The 23554-nt window shown below is 37.7% G+C and overlaps 1 protein-coding gene and 1 long non-coding RNA gene across 2 annotated transcripts in view; one reads left to right on the forward strand and one right to left on the reverse strand.

The window, feature by feature from the left end:
- LOC123316247 overlaps positions 1-16352 on the reverse strand; it is a 99021-nt gene extending 82669 nt beyond the window's left edge. The window contains exon 1 of the mRNA XM_044902214.1: positions 16284-16352. The gene's annotated coding sequence lies outside the window, so the exon portion shown is untranslated. The remainder of the gene's footprint in view (positions 1-16283) is intronic.
- Positions 7607-8029, forward strand: LOC123316248. Its single transcript, XR_006538050.1, has 2 exons — positions 7607-7870; positions 7950-8029. It is a non-coding gene; the product is annotated as an uncharacterized LOC123316248 (long non-coding RNA).
- Positions 16353-23554: the final 7202 nt, after the last annotated feature.

Below are 23554 nucleotides of genomic sequence, written 5' to 3' on the forward strand. Positions count from 1 at the left end.
CGGCTGTCATAACAAAAAAAGAAGAAATGTACAAACCTGAATTCTGGCCATGTGGAGTACGAGTGAAACGTTTTGATTTCACGAAACCTAAAGATTTTTCAAAAGAACAAGGTGAGGTTTTCATATAAATGAAACCAATAGGAAATTAAACAATACAAAAAAGGAAATAAACAAAATTAGTCTCATACATCAAAATGTACAGTCAATTGGGAATTGTATAGATGACTTAAATGTAGTTTTAAAAAAACGCTCAACTTGTAAATTTTTAGCCATAACAGAATACTGAAAGAGGGAACATGAATTGAAGGACCATGTGATTCCCAATTTTGAACTGGCCAGCTTCCACTGCAGAAAAAAAAAGATATAGTGGTGCAGCAGTATATGTAAAGAGGGGAACAAAAACTAAACACTCTATCAGTCGACGACATCTTAGAGTGTGCAGGAATTGAAAGAATAACAGGTCAAGACAGATTCATGATAATAAGTACGTATTGTAACGGTTTCAAATACCATCAATAATATGGTACGAATTGAATTTGCAGGTTATGTTAATGTGGGGCGATCGGCCTACTGTTATTTACCGCTACCGGTCAAGTGGGGTTAGATCTTGTCGTTTTAGTTTAGTTTTCAGTGCTCACAGAGTTTTGGAGCTTCAGATGAGTTTTCTGTTTAATTAGCCATTTTGCATAGAAATACCAAACGAGAAGAAGTCCGACTCCCGTTCTAAATTTGTTGACACTGTTTTTAATCAATGTTTCTAGAGTCTAGAACAGCGCTGCTCTAAAATCGCACCGGTGGAAATCGGAACTACTGCTCTGCGGCATCGGTCGTAGGTAGCGGGCCAAACCTATTCATTCGATTTGAAATTTTGAACCCCAGTAGACTTTGCGTCGTCTTACTTGTAATTCACAAATGAAACTATTTCATTCATTTGCAACAAAACTAAAGATACTACATTAGGTACAGATAAATCGATGACAAATTTGTTGATTGAAAAATGAATCGTGATTTTTTTTCAACTATTGAATTGTAGGTACAGGAACAATTGAAATTGAAGAGTAAAATTACCCACCGTGGAACTAAAAAGGTATATCACTTAATAAAACGACTTTATTGCAGGGGGTGTTGTAAAAGTATTCAAGTACAAATTATTGGAAAATAAAATAAGAGCAGTTTAAGAAGGAGCGGAATTTTTATTAAACCTTAAACCATATCTCTAAGGAGTTGTTCTGCAGAAAATGATATTGGTTAGGAATATAATGACATAACTATTACAGTAAACCAGAAATGAATTATAGGTATTCTTGTATTTGCTCCTGTTGACTGGATATTCGAAGTCTTCTCTTCGGTAAACTCTCTGTTTCTTCTGGTAAACCATTTTCGAGAAAAATTTGTTGAAGGAATGTTGAGTTTTCAAATACTGAAGAACTTATACTTTCTTCAGCCATCGGTGAGCAGACAAATTCCAAGCTTCATAATTACACAAACATAATTATCAAAAAATCAATCACTTACCACTAAAGCAAGAAACGGAACTAGAAGAACATATATGATTCCCACTAGTCAAACAAATTATCGAAAAAATAAGAAAATTTCTTGAAAAAACTTCGCCAAAATAAATCTGTCATCAGAACAGTATTTCATAGATTGAAAATCTATGTAGGATTTCTATCAAAGATATTATTTTTGATTTCTATAGTAACACGACTCGACTCTAGCGCCCCAAAGTAATCGCACCGGCTAAAAGGCGAACTAAAGCGGTTGCATTTCAGCCTATATAAGTTGGAAGGGGTTGCCATTTTGTAAGTTCGGAGGTATCCGTCAGGAATTTCTGGAGTTTTCGATAATTAATATCGTCCATTTGTGGGATTACTCTTCGGATATCTGTTTGATCTCCTGCCGAACTGGTTTATTTGGATTCTATATTGGCGTATCTCCTTAAGGAGGATTGATCGAGAGCTTTCTTCGCTGTGGCACGTGAAGTTTTTCTTCATACAGGTATGTTCGTCGTACGTCGTTCTGCAAATTCATTATTGTGTGCTGTTTTCTCTCCATTACCAGGTATTGCCGTGAAATTCGTTGACTTAGAGGAATTAGTTAGGAGCATCTTGCGTTGATTGTGATAGGACCGAGGTTCTGGCAGTCTAATTGCATATTCGAACTTGGAAAGATTTGGTGGATTCCCGTTAGATTTTAATAGTTCCCCCGAAGAACTGGGTATGTATAAAACCATCTCTTGGGATACATTATGTTGTCATTCATTCTTCCTTATATGGTGAGGTTTAAGTTCTTACGTTCTTTCGTATCGACAGGGTCCTAGTGTAGGGAGACGTGTAGGGAGACGTGTAGGGAGACGTATCCTAGTAGACATCCTAGTGTTGGGAGACGTATCCTAGTGGACATCCTAGTGTAGGGAGACGTATCCAAGTACGAGGATTTCAAGGACTTCCTCGTATAGGGAGGAAGTCCTATAAATCCTAGTACAGTCACAGTCCAAGTCGAGACTTCTAGAACTACTCGTGAAATCCAGTCCAAGTGGAGCCGTTAGCATCAGAAACCTTGTAGAATTTCATACCGAAGAGGCCATCTCCCCATTCAGGAGCGGAGAGAGGAGGACACGCAAGTGTATTATAGAAGTTGCATATGGTATTATATTGTTGTTTTCGTTAACTATAACGGTTTATATTGTAAAACCTCAACGTATTGCTAATATTATCGTATACTATTGCTTGTGGAATGATTTATAGATTAATTTAGTTAGAGCACATCATTCTGGTGACGTTGGTATTCTGCGCAGTTAAATTGAACGTATATTAGTGTTCTTCGTACATTCGGGAGTTCTGAAGAACCTCGCGCTGCGCCTGAGCTCAAGCGATGCGATTTCGGTTAATTATATAAAGGCCATGATTTTGAAGTATTACGGTTACTATTAGTCACCACACATCCCCCTTGGCCCATCAATGCAACTATAGCCACGCAAGTAGGCTTGTATATTTTCTTTGCTTCCTGAATAAATCGTTCTTCAGTACAACACGTTTGGTTGATTTGAGGTTGTTACTGTTCCTAAGGGTATTTACTAGGGAAAGAAATCTACCTGGCGCCCCACTCTCTTTTAACGGTTCCGAACATTGAACCCACCCCATCTTCACTGAGTGAGCCGTGGATACCCTCACTTGGCAGCCCGGGTAATTTGCGTTTTGGTGTGACAAAAGGTTACAAATTGGCGCCCAACGTGGGGCCAACAGTCAATAACATCGTGACTTGTAGTGGTGATTATTTTAGTTTTGTTGCTTCTTCTTCTTCTTTCAGATACAGTTCTTCCGCGCTGTGAGGTTCGGTATAGAAATTTTATTTCGGTCATACTCGTTGTTGAGTATCGATTTGATTATGGAGGGCCGTATGGATGTCTCGATAAAGATTAGTTAGGGTATGAGTTAGCAATTAGAGGCGTAGACGATGTTGCTACGGTTGTCGAGATGAGGAAACGTCTTAGAGGCTTTTTAAGGTTAGTACGATCTGGAATTGAAACCAAATACCCACCGTATCCATTTAAGTTCGCCGATGACTCGGGAGTAATCGGAGGTACGATATCGGTTCTGCAAAGAGAGGTATCAGAATTTTCGGGTGGTGAGAGGAGTTTATCTTTTCTTAAGTTGTCTTCTAGTTTGATACATTTATTCAAGCGGGCTGAACGTTCTCAAGCACTCTCGGAGACGGAACAAGTTCTCAGGTCGGGATATTTGGCGCAAATAATTGGGCTAGAATCGGATTTACGTGCGCGCGCGAGAAAATAACGAAGATTTTCGTTGCAAGCACGGACCCCTATGGAGTTGAGCACTTTGATGGCCTCGGTTAATGCATCGAATACAGCTTCGGAATCTGGGTCAGATGTTGATATATGTAGTGATATCGCTCACCAATCCACGGCTCCGGTTGCCGTTCATAATTGTAGGGCCCCTTCGGTATCGGCGGCTAAGTGGAGTATCACTAAATTCAGTGGGAATAATAAGTGCTCTGTGAGCTCCTTCCTAGAAAATGTGGGGGAATTGTGCATTTCACGAAACGTTACGAAAGAGCAGTTGTTTTCGTCGTCTAGCGATCTGTTTGAAGGTAAGGCTCTTATCCGGTTCCGATCGGTTCGGCCACCGTATCAACCTGGTCTCAATTAGTAGAGAAATTACGGAAACAGTTTTTACCCCCGATTATAACGAAAAACTTTTTGATGAAATTAAGCGCCGAACTCAGGGTCCTGACAAGAACATAGGTTTGTACCTTGCCATGATGGATAACCTGTTCAAACGCCTCACTGTCCCTGTTAATGACGATGTCCGACTGAAGATCCTTCTCCGTAATATTTCCCCTTTCTATCAGAGTCAGATAGGTTTGACCAACATAACCTCAATCTCGCAACTTCTGGATATCGGAAGACAGCTAGAGGCTTGCAAGGAGTCTATCGAATCTTATGTGCCCCCTCCACGAAATAGGAGCTCTTTGGTGGAGCCAGATCTGGCTTACGTGTATGCCGAAACCCCCTCCTCCTCTTCTCTTCAGGTGAATGCAGTTCTGTTGGAATTGCCGGCAGGAAGTATTGTTTCCGCTGTGGTCCTCCAGATTTCACCATTCGGACCTGTCCGGGGTGTAAGCCGTCGGAGAACTGATGGGGGAAGACCTCTCATGGCAGTACGTGTTTCTTCCCTAACTCGACTGCCGGTGTCCGTTTGCCTCGACGTCAGAAAGCCATTTTAGATTATGTGTTGGCGCATGCGCATAATGATGAACGTCCATATTTGTCTGTTTCAGTTTTTGGTGTTGATTTCTTAGGGTTATTAGATTCTGGCGCTTCGAGCACGATTATAGGAGGTCCTGGATAGGATATATTGAAAAAGTTGAAACTTAAGATTAATTCTGATAATGTTGCTTCTTGAAGGGTTTCTAATGGTCAAAGTTGTTCGAGTATCGGTTCGGTTGATCTACCAATCAAGCTTGAAAATCGGGTTAAGATGATTTCAGCCTTGGTGGTTCCAGATTTGCCGCACACTTTGATCTCGGGCATTGATTTCTGGAGGAAGTTTGGTATCGTACCGGATCTTCATGGAGGGAACTGGGTCTTCCAGCGTGATGCTGATGTGTCTGTGGGTGCAATTACATCGAAGTAGCATCTGACTCCCGACCAGACCAGAATTCTGAATGAGGTTGTGCAGGAGGCCTTCAGGGTCATGGGTGACGAGTTGGGGTGTACTAATTTGGTGGAGCATGAGATAAAAACTTCTTGTCGTCCCATCAAACAGAGGTATTATCCGGTTTGTCCGGTGATGCAGGGTCATATTGATGCTGAGTTGGATAAATTGCTCGAGCAGGGTATTGTCGAGCCCTCGACAAGCCCCTGGTCATCTCCTATTCTTCTCGTGAAGAAGAAGGATGGCTCGTACCGGTTCTGCGTCGATTACCGGAAACTAAACACAGTTACGGAAAAAGATGCGTGTCCCCTCCCCTATATAAATGCCACTTTGGATCGACTTCGCAATGCCAAGTTCCTATCGTCAACGGACATCAAGTCGGCATATTTTCAGGTGCCCCTGGAGGAATCTTCTCACCCTCTGACTGCCTTTACAGTTCCCAATAGAGGTATGTTTCACTTCCTTCGCTGCCTATGGGATTATCTAATAGTCCAGCCACCTTCCAGCGTTTGGTTGGCAGAGTCCTTGGTAACGATCTTGAGCCTTATGTATTCGTCTATTTGGACGACATCATTATCATCACTGATGCCTTTGAGAAGCATGTTTAGGTATTATATATATATATATATATAGTGAGGGGGGGAATAAGGGATCTCGACCAATATGAAAGTTGTTTATTTAATTCTCTTTATTCATTCGCCAAGCTTTCGGTATCTAATTTGCACCTTCCTCAGGGTTCCTACAAGAAATATACTCTCAAATAGACTTCTATATAATATAACATGGTCACAATTATTTTTGACTCTGATTTTACTCACTGAATTTTGAGAAAGTTCATTCATGTATTGTAAAATCCTGTTTGTATGTTCTCTTTTCTCTACTAAGTACAATTTGTTCGAAAGTAATCATTAAACAATATACAAATTTAAACTCAAAGTACACACTCAACATTCTTTGGGAAAACGGAAAATCATGTCTAAAAGTGAACGACAGACGACAAATGTCAAAAAGTCAGGGGTGTCCAGAAAGTTCTGTTCTTCTTCTTTCTTCTACTGGGCTATTGTACAATGGTTCCTTCTTCAGAGACAAAAGATATGTATAGATATTACTAAGATTTGAAGTATCAGTTTTCTTATTGATTGGATTGGGTTGGTCTCTTATATGTATCATTTCAAGCACTGTTCTCTTTTTATAATTTCTCTCGCTATCTAAAATTTCCACATCTTCTAGATTTATCTTGTGATCTTTCTCATTTGCATGTATCGACAACGCACATCTCCGGTTGTTTAGTCTAATATCACTTCTGTGTAGTGTAATTCTATTTTTTATCAATTGGGATGTTTGTCCTACATATGTATTGTCGCAGTCTATGCATTTAATCTGGTATATCACATTTGTTCTCAAGTTTTTTGGTATAGGGTATTTAAGTCTGGAGTAGAGGTTGGCTACTGTTTTTTGGTTTTTTGTGATTACTCTGATGTTATATCTGTTGTTAAAGCATTTTTTTATTTTTGTCGTTAGTGTCCTAATGTTTGGTATTGAGCAGTATCTAATGGTTTCTCTTTCGTGATCTTCTTGTTCACTTATCGAATTCTCTGTTCTGTTTTCCGTTATTTGATTTTCACTGGAAAACAATAGTTTTTTTATCATGTGTGGTGGGTAAGAATTTTCTAGTAGTATGTTCTGTAACTTTTTTATGCTTTTCGACACGAAGTCTGGGTGGCAAATTTTTTTAATTCTCCTTATTTTTTCTTTTATGAAATTTATTTTGATCTGGGTAGTATGATCAGATAGATAGTGGATACATCTGTCAGATGAGATCGACTTTGTATACCAGTCCAACTTTATAATGTCATCACACCTGTACACTCTCATATCTAAAAATGGTATGGACTGTTTTTCATCTTCTTCTTCCATGGTGAATTGTATGTGTTCATTGAAACCGTTGAATATTGTGAGGACATACTGCTCAATACCAAACATTAGGACACTAACGACAAAAATAAAAAAATGCTTTAACAACAGATATAACATCAGAGTAATCACAAAAAACCAAAAAACAGTAGCCAACCTCTACTCCAGACTTAAATACCCTATACCAAAAAACTTGAGAACAAATGTGATATACCAGATTAAATGCATAGACTGCGACAATACATATGTAGGACAAACATCCCAATTGATAAAAAATAGAATTACACTACACAGAAGTGATATTAGACTAAACAACCGGAGATGTGCGTTGTCGATACATGCAAATGAGAAAGATCACAAGATAAATCTAGAAGATGTGGAAATTTTAGATAGCGAGAGAAATTATAAAAAGAGAACAGTGCTTGAAATGATACATATAAGAGACCAACCCAATCCAATCAATAAGAAAACTGATACTTCAAATCTTAGTAATATCTATACATAACTTTTGTCTCTGAAGAAGGAACCATTGTACAATAGCCCAGTAGAAGAAAGAAGAAGAACAGAACTTTCTGGACACCCCTGACTTTTTGACATTTGTCGTCTGTCGTTCACTTTTAGACATGATTTTCCGTTTTCCCAAAGAATGTTGAGTGTGTACTTTGAGTTTAAATTTGTATATTGTTTAATGATTACTTTCGAACAAATTGTACTTAGTAGAGAAAAGAGAACATACAAACAGGATTTTACAATACATGAATGAACTTTCTCAAAATTCAGTGAGTAAAATCAGAGTCAAAAATAATTGTGACCATGTTATATTATATAGAAGTCTATTTGAGAGTATATTTCTTATAGGAACCCTGAGGAAGGTGCAAATTAGATACCGAAAGCTTGGCGAATGAATAAAGAGAATTAAATAAACAACTTTCATATTGGTCGAGATCCCTTATTCCCCCCCTCACTAAATTTAAAAACGACCATAAATTACTACTTCTATATATATATATATATATATATATATATATATATATATATTCTTTTGATATAGAGCATTACAATCTTGAACAGCAAACAATAATTATAGCATGTGTATGAGATACAGTTTTAGCAGAGGTTAGCGTAACGGGGTACCATACAAATTGGTGTATGATACAAGAGCTTAGGGAAAAACCTCTGTAAAATAGTTATTTTCCTATCAAGTGCGGGCAAGACACTTTCCGCAAGAGTTAGGAACAATATTTTTTCTACAAGCGCTTGTAATATATAAATATATCAATTGCACGATACAGATCATATCTCATTTGATTAATTCATATAAAATGACAGACGTAATTCTGCATGTCGTTACCATGGGTTACTCATCGTTGACGTTCGGTGCATAGAGACATGATAGAATTTAATTTATTCTATAAGATTTGCGTGCGGGAAAAACCCCTGCTAATCCATTCCCGCACGCATTTGCGTGCGGGAAAGAAATAGCAGGCGTTTTTCCCGCACGTTTTGGAAAAGTGACTCTTTGCAACTTGAAATGCGTGCGGGAAAAAGGTTGAACGCGCACGCTTGTAGAAAAAAACCCTTTCTCCCCGTGAGTGTAGTGGATTGTAATTGTTCACGAAATAAGCTGAAATATTCCATATTGAAGGGCATCTCGCACAGCAAAAATTGATTTTTTCTCCAACAAAAAGGAAAATCCAGAAAGTCTTCTCTGAGATACCAGGAAATTTTATCTGAAATAAAGAGAAAACAAAAGCAGAAAAACGTAAAATAATAAAATTAGATTCAATATGTCAGATTGACCTAAAATTGACAACCCAATTCGAAAAAGATTCGGAAACTGCCTGAAGGATACTAATTTAACGGTTCCTAAGAAGAAATGTCATTTCTGCCGACCGGAACTTTTATATTTGGGATATGTGGTGGATTCTACAGGGTTAAGAATGGATCCAGCTAAGGTTCAAGCTATCTTGAACATACCAGTGCCCACGGGTGTCTCGGAGGTTCGACGTCTGCTGGGACTAGCTTCATGGTACCGACGATTCGTACCAAATTTGAGGATCTAATTGCTCCTCTGACGGAGTTATTCAAGAAGGGTAGACCTTTCAATTGGAGTGCCCAATTTAATGAAGCCCTGAATAACTTGAAGGAACGGTTGATTGGTGCCCCTGTGTTGTCTTGTCCTGATTTCTCGAAGCCACTCACTATATAGTGTGATGCTTCAGGTTATGGAATAGGTGCAGTCCTTACTCAACAACAAGAGGATGGAGAAAAGGTGATATGTTATCTTTCTAGGTCCTTAACTCGGTTAGAACGCAACTATACCACCACGGAACGTGAATGTCTTGCCGTTCTATGGGCGATTGGAAAGCTGCGACCGTATATTGAAGGCACCCATTTCACAGTGGTCATCGATCATGCATCTTTGCTGTGGCTGGACCGATTGAAGTCACCTTCTGGTCGACTAGCCCGTTGGGCGATCCGGTTCCAACAATATGATTATACCATCATTCATCGAAAAGGTAAATATAACATCGTACCTGACGTTTTGTCTAGGTCGGTACCCGTACTCGATACCGTTGACACTACCTTGGGTTGTTCCTCGGATCCGTGGTACAGGAAGCTTTTGGACGGGATAGTCAAGACCCCGCACCGTTCTCCTTCATTGCAGTTGATCCAGGGTAAACTCTTCAAAAATGTTACCCCCCGCATTCCCGAATTGGCATCTCCTTCTGACTACTGGAGGGAAGTTGTTCCGCGACCTCATCGGAAAGCCTTAATTGGAAAGGTTCACGAATCTCTTTTACATGTTGGTGTGTATAAGACCTATCATAAGTTGGCCTAGCGCTATTATTGGCCCAAAATGCGATCCGACGTAGCCTCGTTTATCCGTCGATGCATCACTTGTCATGCCATCAAACCGGAGCAGAAAAAACCTCCTGGTTTCATGCTCTCTAAACAGGTATCAATCCATCGACCATTCGAACTCATGTCTGCCGATCTGGTTGGACCTTTGCCTCGAACTCACTCAGGTAACCAATATATTTTTGTTATCGCTGATTGTTTCAGTAAGTTCCCTCTACTGTTCCCGTTGCGTTTCGCTGCCGCGTCGGCGGTTGTGAAGATATTAGATTCCCAAGTTTTTCCTATCTTTGGGTGTCCATCATTTTGGATAATGGCGTGCAGTTTCGTTCCAAGAAAGTTACTAATTTTCTAAAATCTTATAATGTTAACATTCAGTATACGGCCTTATATCATCCTCAAGCGAATCCGGTCGAGAGGATTAATAGGGTTATTGAAAATATGTTGAGGTCATATCTTTCAGAAGATCAGAGAGGTTGGGATAGACAGTTGAGCCAGGTTGGTTTGGCCATTCGCTCCTCAAAGCATGAAGTAACCGGTTATTCCCCAAATATGATTGTCTTCGGAAGAGAAATTTCATTAAAGGGTGAAAACGCCTGCCCTGACCGGATTCAGTTCGACAGATCAGCCTTGACTAAGGAGCGCGAACAAGCCTTCGCGAAGCTGTGCACGGGTGTCCAAAGAAAGTTGTCGCGAGCGTACGAAGCCGATAGCCGCACATACAATCTTCGACGACGGGATGTCAGTATGCGGTTAACCAATTGGTGTGGAGGAGGAATGAGGTGTTGTCCGATGCGGCGAAGTATTTTTCAGTTGGCACCGAAGTATGTTGGACCTTTCTAGATCTCGAAGCGTGTCTCCCCTTGGACCTATGAATTGCAGGGTGAGGATGGTAAATACCAGGGTGTTTGGCATGTGTTTGAAATCTCACCCACCGGACCAACAAGCAACTGGACACCTGTCAGACTAGTTTCTTTATTTTCCGGAATCGGGCAGAGGATAGCTGTCCCTTGCTTATGCATAAATTGACTAGGGTGGTCACAATTCCTATCCAGTGGTTGGAGTACCCCTTATCATCTACGGTACATTCCAGACCAAGGCAGTAACTTTGCTGTTATGGTTGATGTGATCCTTTCGTTATATACTTTCCTTTTGGCCCGACGATGACCAGGGCAGAGGAAAGCTGTCCCTTGCTTTTGCATAATTTGACGAGAGTGGTCACTACCCCTATGCAGTGGCGGGAATTCCTCTCATTATCTATGGTACATTCCAGGCCACGGCAGTACCAAAGCTGTTGTAAAATCCTTCACTTGCCCCTCATGTAGATCGTTTGTAGGGGTAGGGAGATTTTTAGGTTGAGTGTGACATTGAGCTTTCGTGTTTCGATTTTGACATTTCGGTTCCGCTTTGACGTTTCGGTTCTGCAACCTTATCTTGTCTTAGATTCCGAACTATTCTGTGAATCAAATCGATCAGAAAAATTAAATCAAACTGACTTAAGATTCCGAATTATCCGGCCGTTCACTTGATTCAAAACAATTAAATTGAAATGACCAAAATTCCGAATTAATCTGACGTCCAAATTGGAAAAATAAAAATATTTGATTGAAAGGATTTCACTCTTAATTCCGTGTTCAACTTCTGACAAAACCACACAAAAAAAAAATTTTAATTTTCCATATTAACTAAATTGATCATAATTTCGCTAATTTGCGACTTCGCTTTTTGTTACAAAAATAACTGAACAATAAACTTTGCGTTCTGAATCCTACGTATTTGATACTCAACAAAAAAATATTTTCGAAATATTCATTTCAAAATCATCAAACTACTACAAATTCAAAATTTTCAATACCACACAGTAATATACAAATATCCTGGAAATAACAAACAGAAAAAAAAATATCTTTCACCATCAGCCAAGAATGCACCCTCCAACAATAAAATTCTCGCGAAAAATTAAATTTCAATCTTCAATATTAATCAACTACTATTGAACCTACTTAAGGTTTCCATCAATCAATTAATCGAATCTTTCAAAATTATTGAACACCAATGCTTTTCGCAAATAAAATTTTGAACTACAACCCGATTGAAAACTTGATAAATACCACCGATTTTCAAATAAAATTCTGATCCAACTAACTAAAGAGTAAATAACTTTTTCCAGCTCTATTCAACTTCCTCTAATATCTCCGCAGCTGAACTCTAAAGTGAAAAAGAAAAAAAATCCTGTTCGCAACTGTACCTTTCACTTTTCACAAAATAACTCTTAAAATAAACACAGTTCCTTCATCCGAAAGTGCTCAAATTCATTGATATAATCAAAACATCATATATTCTCTCGAAAACCTTTAATCAATAGCAAAAATTCTCAAAACACAATTCTCCCAATATTTTTCACTTCTACAATGACGCCGTACAAAATATTAGATTTAGATTAACATGCTCCAGAAACAACCAAAAACTTTGAAAATCAAACTTCTCAAATAAAAGAATTTAGTATTCCAACCCAGAAAATTCAACTAACATCACCCCACCGCTGTCACCAGTGAAATCAAACATGCCTTATCTGGAATCAATGGAAGAGCGGCTTTCCACCGAACAAGGGATGATTATTTTTAAGATGTTAACACACAAAATTGAAGGCCCCCTTTAAAGGCAAAAATGGTGGATTCGGCCCGTCGCGCGAAGGACAGGTCTTTGATGTTTTTCTATATTTTTCTGAGGAGAAAATTTAAATGAAACTCTGCTAAAATTTAACGAATAAGACTAATAGCAGAAATTTGAATACTTCTTTACAAGCACGTATTTGGTCGATGACGACCAAAATAAAATCTAAATTTCTTTCACACATGCAAAGTGCGCAAAGCAATAAGCATTGAAATTTCGTCAACAAAAGCTTGGATTAAAATTCTCTTTTCTCAATTGCATAACGACAATAAAAACATGATCAAAAATCAAATGAATTTTAGAGGAGCCTTCAGGACTCTGGACTGTGTTCACTTCTTTGTCTGAGCCCCAAATGTGAGAAAAGCAAATCTGAATAAAATTGGAACTTTCTACCTGTGATCGTCGTTCACCTGATGGGGCTGCTGGTGAACTTTTTCGATCACCAGACTTTACGCGCAAAGAACAGCGAATTATTCTCACTCAACCGCACTTCCCGCACTTTTCCCGTCGACAAACGCTCTTCGTTTCGACCCTATCCAAAATTCCTAAAAATCCTATATCCGATCTTTACCACAAATAAAAAACAATTAGTACGCTCCAAATCGACTTTAACGACGATACGAATTCTCTTACACTATTCCTCGAATAGCTTATACCCGTCTCTCCTTTTGAGACCTAACTCCGAAAAATAATTCTTAATTTCTTGAACTGCCGAATCTACTGTCGGACTTCCAAATCTTCTCTATTCCGTCTTCCCGACGACTTGTTCTTCGAATCCCGGATTTTACTTCCGTCTTCCCGATGTCTATTTTCTTCGACTAACTATCTCTCTTCCCTTTTTTGGTTCCTTTTATCATTCCCCTTCTTAGACCGAAAACCCAAATTTCTTCCCCACCTCTCGTGGGTGTATCCCCAATTATTTCACGACGCGCCGACCTTGCATTTTTCTGAACTAATTGAATTAGCCGGTTGAAACTCAAGAGCGTACTAGTTCTCACAACGCCAAATTAATTATCTTCGAATATCGAATTGATATATATGCTCTTTTGGGCGAGTTATTGTCTAAACTAGACCGATTTCCTTTTAACTCAAAATCGGCATCATGTCCGACATGAAACTCTACTTCTTCGACACTTATCTTCCATCTGGAAAAATATCATTCATACGCTAGTCATCAAAACCTTTATTCTCATGCAATTAATTATCTGGGATGCTGAGATCCCGAGGAATAATTTCCTTGCCCAATATTCTAAAAGCGTATATATCTCGTCAATATCCCTATTTATTACATAACGTTTTCTTCCCCGATGTCGTCTAACCCTTTTTCGGCCATCATGTGCACCCAAGGAGAATCGAGATTAATCAGAAAAAACGACCTGATGCCATTCTACATTCCAATGTTGTCGTTCTCTGCACTATTGTAATCGTTGCCGTCGATGCTCAACCGTAAGAGGTTTTACAAGATGTGGTCGATAATGCTGCAGTCCAAAGACCCTATACGGCGGTTAACCGTTCGGACAGTTACAAGATGGCCTTGTTCTCCTAACCACTCATCAGCCAAAATTGAGTTGAGGCAAATCGGTCTCTAATGACGATAAGTCTTAGACGCCGATCTTGAAGTTCATTTGTGCCTTTTCGACGTTAGGTGCCTACCTTCTTCGATTTTGGGCATTATCGAACCACGCTTGACAACATCTCATAACAGTAGTTGGATTTCTGTTAGTACGTTCGATTTCTCGAAATGACAACTCTGCCTCCCGTAGACCAATAATTCGACCTCTTTCATATTTACTTAGCTGGAGATAAATTCCGCATACACGTGCTCTAGGCATTTAACAACAACTAAACATCGACTTTGGATCTCCTCGAGCAGCTGGTTTGTTGTAAAATTTAATAAATTTGCAAAATGGAAAAAACGACTACAATATTTAAGTAACAACAAATGTTCACATGAAAAAACCTCCACTATTTTTTCTTCAAATTTTAATCATTTACTCCTTGCTGTACTATGTTTTACCAAAAAAATTTCAACTGCTCCTTCCGGGTGTTGTAGTTTCTTTGTCAGTTAGTGAGATGCTCTAGTACGTATAATTATTGTTTTTTTAAGTCTATTCTGACAGGTTGTCCTAGACACTTTCCCCATACATAAGTCTAATTTTTGGCATAGGTGCTCTACAAGGTCCAAGCTTTCTTTCCTTATATCGAGTCGACACGCTCGAGTAAATCCCGAATTTCCGTCTTAGGCTCCCCCACCATTCGTGGATTGAATAAATCGGTAGAATCATCACTTAAAATTCAACTCTCACGTATCAGTATAGAACTCATTCAATATACAACAAAAAACTGATATTGAACCCCAATTAAACAACAACAAAAAAATTGATGAAACATAAAACAGAAAAGTGCACAAAATGGACTCAATTCGATGTGCTAAGTTGATGAAATACCTCATATCTACATGATTGAGCGAATTAATATAATATATACAGGGTGATTCAGAACTCGAGGCAAAAAATTTACTTACGTATACCGGCTGCTTTTCTTCATAAAAAAGTGAAATAAAATTTTTGGATATTGTCTTGTTTCCGAGATATGAGTTATAACAGATAAATGTCCAAGCAGGAAGCTAAAGAATTTCTGGAATGAAACTAATAGTTATTTAATATAGTATAGTGACCGGTTTCGTAGAAGCTAACAGCTCCACATCTTCAGACTTATTACAAAAAACACATCAGCAAAACAAAGGGGAAAAAACATCAGACATTACCGATACATAAACTATTCCAACTCAAGATTGAAAAGTAGAATACATGAAATTCCTATTCTACCTTTTAATCTTGGGTTGGAATAGTTTATGTATCGGTAATGTCTGTTGTTTTGTCCCCTTTGTTTTGCTGATGTGTTTTTTGTAATGAGTCTGAAGATGTGGACCTGATAGCTTCTACGAAATCGGTCACTATATTAAATAACTATTAGGAAGAAGACTATTAGTTTCATCCGAGATAAAGGTGTTCAAAATTTCTGCATGTCATCAATTTTAAACTTTAATAGGTGATAAAAATACAGAAAAATTAAATCAAATGTTCGAAAATGCCTCCATTAGCATCGATACATGCCTGCCAATAATTCGTTCTATTTATTGTTCTTTATCATTAATTTCCACTGCGTAAATTTTTGTTTCAAATGTCCCCATACAAATCAATCCAAAGGAATCAAATCAGGTGATCTCGCTGGCCATAGCACCTGACCACCCCGACCAATCCATCTACCATTAAAATTTCGGTTTAACCAGGCGACAAAATTTCGTCCAACATGTGGTGGTAATTTATAAAATTTCATTGGTTGCCTACAGAACCATTATTGTCCACAAACTCGGAAACGAAGCCTCATCGGCCAAAATTTTTTTTTTGCGTTCAATCAAGAATATCAGTCCTTCCTTATGTCCCTTAATATTTCGCCTCGAGTACTGAATCACCCTATATATATATATATAATGTGATGGTACATCGGAATCATAAAGGTGCATGCCTTGTTAAAGTTTTTCTGTTTCAAAATGGAATTTATAAAATAATATTTTCAAGCAAGAGCCAACTTTTGAAATTATGGTATAGTCATCTTTCATATATTTTTTCATTATACTCGAAATAACAATTTTCTTACCCGGTGATCTCTACATATTTCTTCACAGCATACTTGAGTCTTTTATTCACTAGATCAGCGTTTGTGGGAGTGACCTTCGTTTTCCTCAAAAATCTCTTGAGATCAGCAATACGTTCCTCTGTTAATACGACACATCCATGAAAACATACTGTAGCACTTGTTACTTTTGCTATATAGTAAGTTAATTCGACGACCTCCACAAAATGAAGCATCTCTTTAACAGGAGTGAAATCTAACGGTATAGGATACCAAGTTTGACTGTATATTCCACAAAAATACAGACTCGTATCTTCTTCTTCCTTCTTCATTCTGCTGCAGTCTTTATATGCTTTATGATTCATGAATGTGAAAAGAATATAAGAAAGCACAATACAGTTGTATAAAGCGCTAGTCATTCTTTCAAAGTTTCTTACCAGACGCCGGAAATTTTTTGACACGCCGTAGTTATAAAGGTTCATCTTTGATATGAAGTTAGCAGTGCGTGTACTGGATAGATAAAGCATTACAGCCACAGACGCTTGAAATATTAGGCTTATAAGGAACACCATGTTATTGAAAAATTCCGTCATACTTTTCTCTAAAAAAAAGTTGAATTATGCAAATGAGGTTGTAAACGTGGTGTGTAATCCGCCTGTGAAAGGAATGTAAACTTCAGATTGGAAAATGGAAGATCAATAGCAGAACGGAGAGTACGTTTTCGAGCTGTAAATAAAGAATAGTGGAGACCGTCGCCTTACACGATTCTTCTTTTTTGAGTTAATATCGAGAATAGGACAATTTCAAAAACCCCTATAGATACTTATACAGGGTGTTTCTTCGACTTCGACGTATATTGTGAGAAACATTCCCCAGGTGTCGAAAGAAATAGTAACCTACACCTTACCATATTTTCCAATTCGGCTCGATTGAAACGATACAGGGTGTTAAAACTCCATAAACAAATTTAATTTTCAGGTATATTTCCTAAACGATTTCATCGAATGTGATGCTTTTCCAAATATGGTTTTTTCTATCCAATAACGAATAAAAAGTATGTTGTTATTATGGTGTTTTCTGCTGTCAACTTGGCAATGCTTGACCCAAAAATTCAATCTTTGGTTTGAAGTTCCAGAGAAAATATCATTTATTCATTTATATGGAAATGAAATGTTCAACGGGTTATGTTTGAATCTGAGAACTCGTATATGAAATGAAATAAAGGACTTTAATAAATGATTAGATACTGAAGATGAGTATCCGGACTGACATTTCTGTGTTAGTTTATGCTTGTTTTTATTATAGCTCATTTCCGAAGTTTGAATGGCATATTTCATGCTTGGAAAAACTTCAGTGTCAGGATTCAAGTAGTGACAAAAAAATTGATGAGGTGATTCTTTGTCTTGAAATAGGATGGGTCTTTCATTTGAACTTTTTTTCGAGTGTCCCTGCTTTGTTACAGCCCCATAAAAATGATGCCCGAAAAGCAGTTTTTATCCTTTTCCTTAAAAACCAAAGAACTGACCAGGATGATGTCAAGCAAATATTTCATGCAGGTGACGAAGCATAAACAAATTTTGGGTGGTGTTCCTTTATGATTGAAAGGTGTAGAAAAAGCCACCTCTAAACCTTGTTTCGCAGAAAAATAAAACTCCATATTTTTATTTTACTATTGAAAAATTCATTCTGACTACCTTGGTGCACTCTTTAGAAATAAGGTCTTCTGTTATTTCTTTCGAAAGTTCAGTGAAGAAAAAATCGTGTTAGCGTGAGTCGTAGGCGCTGAAACTATTTCCGAACAAGAATCATCTAATGTCATTTTGTTATGACAACTGACTTGTTTTGATTAACTTTGATTCAGTTACAATTATTTTTGATTCGCCCTATCCTTCTGAAGTTTTCGTCTCATACTCATTAAGATTATGGTGTACACAAACGCAGAAATGATCGATATGCACTTTGTTTACAATGTTTATGGTTGTAAGTCTCTGAAAGCATTAGATGCTATGCAGAAATGTTTCCTGAACATTGGGTATGTGACATGTGGCTCCATATCCCATTCTATTTACAAGAATTCACCGATCACTACGAGAAAGTGGTGTACGTTTAAAATAAACAAAAATGATTGTGGTCGCCAGGGCGAGATGAGAATTCCAGCAATAGAAGTAACAGTACTAAATCTTGACGACGAGTAGCCTGACATCAGTACTGAAAACTGGGTGCCTCAGCTTTGTGAGTTTTCCAGTGCTGTTGTTTCTGTCACTTGTAACTTTTTTGTATTGGATTTCTGCTGTTGAGGAATAGTATATGTCTATATTCAACAAGAGGTTTACGGATCATTCTGTATATTTTGCTAGTTGTATTATGGTTTATGCCCTTTTGTTTATACGTAAGTCCTCTGAATTGGGTTGCTTTGGAAACCGTGGCATTTTAAATTAATCCTGTGTGAAGGTTGAAATTGAGTTTACTGTCGAGATTGATTCCAAGGTATTTGACACTATTTTTGGGTTGGATTGTTTGATTGTATAGTGTAATATTCGGAGAGGTACCTCTAAATCTATGATTGCAGATCAGGAAATGGCTTTTTGATGGATTGGGACGGAGTCTCCATTTAATAAACCATAAGGATGCCTTGTCTGTTAAAGCTTGTAGTTGTTCCATGGCATCTTTTATATTGTTGGCATGACTTACCAACACTGTATCATCTGCAAATTGTAATATATTGCATCTTCGGTTAATATATTTGGGATCGCTGTTGAAAATATCAGCACAGTATAAGTTATAGAGAGGAGGGGATAATGGAGAACCTTGTGGTAGTCCTCTTTCTGGTGTGAACTCGTCTGATAGTTGGTCATCGATCTTTACTCTCAGAGATCTATTCTCAAGCATATTCATTATTATACGTGTGAGGTAGTCAGGGGCATCGAAGGTATAGAGTTTGCAAATCAAACCTGAATGCCATACACTGTCGAATGCTTTGTTGATGTCCAAAAAGAGTGCTTCACTTTTCCCTCCTTTTTGTCTCGTTGCTTGTAGATTGTTACTTAGGACTATCAAAGAGTGTAGGGTTGAGTGATGGTCTTTAAAGCCGAACTGATAGTCAGGAATTTTATTGCCCATAGTTGTTTTCAATCTATCTGAAATTATTTTTTTTTTCCAAGTTGGAAAGTGAGTGATTGGTCTGTAGTTTGATAATTTGGTTTGATCAGATTGTTTCTTAGGCATTGTGGTGATAGTCCCTGTCTACCATTCCTTTGGAAAGTAGTGATTTGAAAGGCAGTACTCGTATATTTTGATGATGGCCCTTAGAAATGTGGGTGGTGTATTTTTCTGTATGAATGTTGAGTTTTGTAGGGAGCTGGAAATTTGTTTTTTTTCTATCTGTTCTTATTGTAATCACCTATAATAATAGTAAATTTGTGTAAGGATGCCATTGTGAGAATAGTTTCTTCTATTTTTGCGGAAGGGTGGATATTCATTCAAGATGGCGGTTACGTCTATGAAGTGTGCAAAATCACTAAGTCGATATGACGACACACAGTCCGAAACACAGCCTGCACTGCCAAATGCTGAATCATTGAACAGGACATCACGAACAATATCCGACGAGGGATTTACAGTGGTTGAAAATAAAAGGAGAAGAATTCGCCGCAGTAACACCATCCTGATGGGCACTGGTAAAGGTGATAACCTAACTATTAAATCGACACCTAAATTCCGATATTTACATGTATGAAACCTACACCCTGATATGGAGGAGAGTACAATTGTTAATCATCTGGAATATAATGGAGTTGAGGATTTTGTTTTTGAGGTGTTTATCTTGAATATATAATTCTATTTGGCCGATAACAACAGAGTAGGAGGGTTCCACTGATCGTTTTGTGTGTTGGGCATCAAATGTGGTTTCCTTGTAGTTAGCAACGACGTTTTCTTTCTTCAGATTGTCCAGAGAGGCCATAATTTTCTGTTTTTCCGTACCTATCGCTTTTCACCAGAAAACCAGTTTGAGTTTTAGTGATGCAGTCTAAGGAGTTTGGAAATTTTGTTTGCCATATGTCTGCTACTTCAATTCTTGTGATGTTTATGTTGACCATGTTGATATAAAATAAATATTTATACTTCTTGAAAGTAAAGGTCGTTGACCTGATGGCAGGTTTTGTTTTGAAGTTGTTATCTTGAACTTGTCTTGTAGCATATAATTTGTTGTTATCAGTGGTTTTATTTAAATTCGAATGTTGTCTCTGAATTTTATTTTTTTTATTTCCATCCGCTGTTTCTGAATCTCACGCTGTTGTTGTTCCTATAATTTGATTTAATTCTTTTTGGGCGTATTTTTTTCCAAAACGTTTTCTTTTATTTGTAACGACTTGAAAGTCCATGGAATCGTTCTCGTCGGCATCGTCTGCCATTTTTGATATATTCGCGGCGAATTATCTTCAATAAAAACGCAATTATATTCACTGATAAGTGCACATATGTGTTCACCATGAGAGCTGGCGCTGAACTGCTCTAATTTAACATTTCTTGATTTCTCGAAATATTTCAGGTTTTTCCAAGAAATCAATTATATTTCAGTTGTCCTTATAGTCGAATCAAATTTGACCACATATTTGGAAACGGCATTGATTCTGATACAAGATGAGAATTTCTGTGTGCTAAAAAAATTCTCACTGCTTGCGTGGTAATGTAGATGAATAACCCGATTCTGAAGTGGACAAAATCAGTCCTTTTTTGTTTTGGTTGTATCGATGAAAAATTATTAATTATGGACAAGTTTTCTTTTCTGCAAAAACTACCCCATTTAGTGTGCTTCCGAATGACATATCAACTTTTATGCTTGCTGGTTGTCTTCTGCTATAATATCATGGCTAAAAAAATAACAACGAAGAAGTCGAAAAATTCCAAACCTAAAACTGATCTATTTTGAAGCTCTTCATGATTTAATATCAAAGTAAATATTGAATTTTAAATTTGACAGCTTCTATTGCAGTTATTTCTAATGTCAATACATCCAACATCCATATCATTTGAGAAAGGTGCAAAAAGTGAAAAAGGTCTGTTACTGAATAAGTTGAATAAGTTAGGTGAGTGGGATAGGGGGGACAGGATATTATGAGGCCTGTTTTGGTTACTTTCATGAAATCGGGTATGATACATTTGCAACAAAGCCATGTATGGAAAAGAGAAGACCCCCATGCTACTATTGTTTCTTATATCCAACATGAGTTAAAGCCCAACGTGTGGTTTGCAGTCATGAGAGGTGACCAGTAATACTTCACAATTGCCTTAACGCTGAAGAATTCATCAGATAAATCCATAATGGATGAAATGGCCCTGTCCAATAAACAAAATGTCTGGTTTCAAATGGAGGGCTGCCCAGCTCATAATAGCAAGAATGAAAATTTAGAGGTGAAATGGATTGGAAGGTACGGTCCTGTAAGATTGCCACCAAGAAGCCTCAACCTTTCGCCTTAGAATTTTCATATCTGGAAAACCTTGAAAGACAAAGCGTGAAGCATTCGCTTTAAGACTGGTGAATAATGAAGTTGTGTTGTGCTGAAATACGTCAGAAACGTTGTGAACTTCGCAGGCTTGTAGATTCTGTACTAAAACAATGTGTGAATTGTATTGAACAAAGTGGCGGACATTTCGAGCAATTATTTTAAGTAGAAGAAATTTGTTTTCTTTACATGTTTCTATAATATCCGTATTATTGAAATTTAGTTTATTCATTCGAGTTATTTCGATTATGCAGATAAATTTATATTTTCCATGAAAATTACTTCAATATTCAATCATGAAGAGTTTTAAAATATATCAGATTCAGGTTTGGAAGTTTTCGACTTTTTCATTGTTATCTTGTTAGCCATGTAATTATGGCAGAAGGGAATCAGCAAGCACAAAAATTGATATGCCAATCGGAAGCACACCAAATGGGGTATTTTCTGCTGAGAAAGAAAACTTATCCATAAATAATAATTTTTCATCGATAAAACCATTGCAAAAATAGGACGGATTTTGTTCACATCATAATTTGGATATTCATCTCCTTACCACGCTCGAAATGAAAATTTTTTCAGCACACACAAATTCGTATCTGGTAGCAAAGTCAATGCTGTTTCCCAATATGTGGTCATATTTGATGAGATAGCAAGGATAACTGAAGTATTATTGATTTCATGGAAAAACCTGAAATATTTCGTAAAATCGAGAAATCTAAAATTGAAGAATAACCGTCAATTTTCGACCATGTGTTATATGATATCTTTTGTTGTTCTCTTGTATGATCTCCTCATGAAGTTTGGCCCTTTGAAAATTTTAAAAGAAGACATCCTGTATATTAAAAAATTACTAAACGATCTCAAAAAATTTTACTTCCATAGGGAGAAATATTCCGAGCGAAAAGATCGTCATCCTATTGATCAGATTTTCTAAGCCGAACAGTCCAGTCTGCTGTGTAATTCCATTGCGTGCGTAGCTTGGTGGTTAGAAGCGTAGGCTAAGTATTTCGCAACCGCAAGGTACCGTGTTCGATCCCGGGCTAGAGAAGGAATTTTCTAGTCCATTCGGGTACGGGCCACCATTCACTGTTGGGTTCCAACAGTGCTGTGCCTAAGGTGGCGTAAGGACACAGTAACAAAGCCTACACAGAACACAACTGATTCTCCGAACTCGCACAAGCTTACGGAGCTTCTGGGGGTACTTCGGTACCTATGGAGAATCAGGATAATATAAAATACATCTGGATGTCATACACGAACGATTTCCGAGCAATTCGACCGGTTCGAGGTGATTGCCGAACTCGCTATATATCGATATATTTTCTCAACACGCCAACACGTTTTTAAAAAAAAATCAGGAAAAACTTTTACCAGCGGTTTATTCAAAGTCTTTACAATGAATCTTATCTACTAACTCTGTCTTATTCTAACACCTTACATCCTTAAATAGATTAATTATGCCTGATCAGCAATTGGCGGTCAGTGCTTCTTCATTTACGGGATGTGCCGGATCGGCTTACATATTATCTCCCCCTTTTATTGAACTGAGTTCATTCTGAATGTTTGAACTCTGTTTATCCACAATTTTACGAAATTTCATTATGAAAATTTTATACATTACAAGAACAATTATGAGTAAACACATCATTAGGAATATAAAATAAAGGGTTGAAATGTGGTTTGGATGCAGATTCCATTCGTATAATTTTAAGTCCGAAAAATGCGTGACATTCAAAGGGTCTGAAGTTAAATCTTCAATCTGTGAAATATTCAAGTTATCAAGTTGAAACT

Source organism: Coccinella septempunctata, chromosome 7 (genome assembly GCF_907165205.1).
Source record: "Coccinella septempunctata chromosome 7, icCocSept1.1, whole genome shotgun sequence".
NCBI lineage: Eukaryota > Metazoa > Arthropoda > Insecta > Coleoptera > Coccinellidae > Coccinella > Coccinella septempunctata.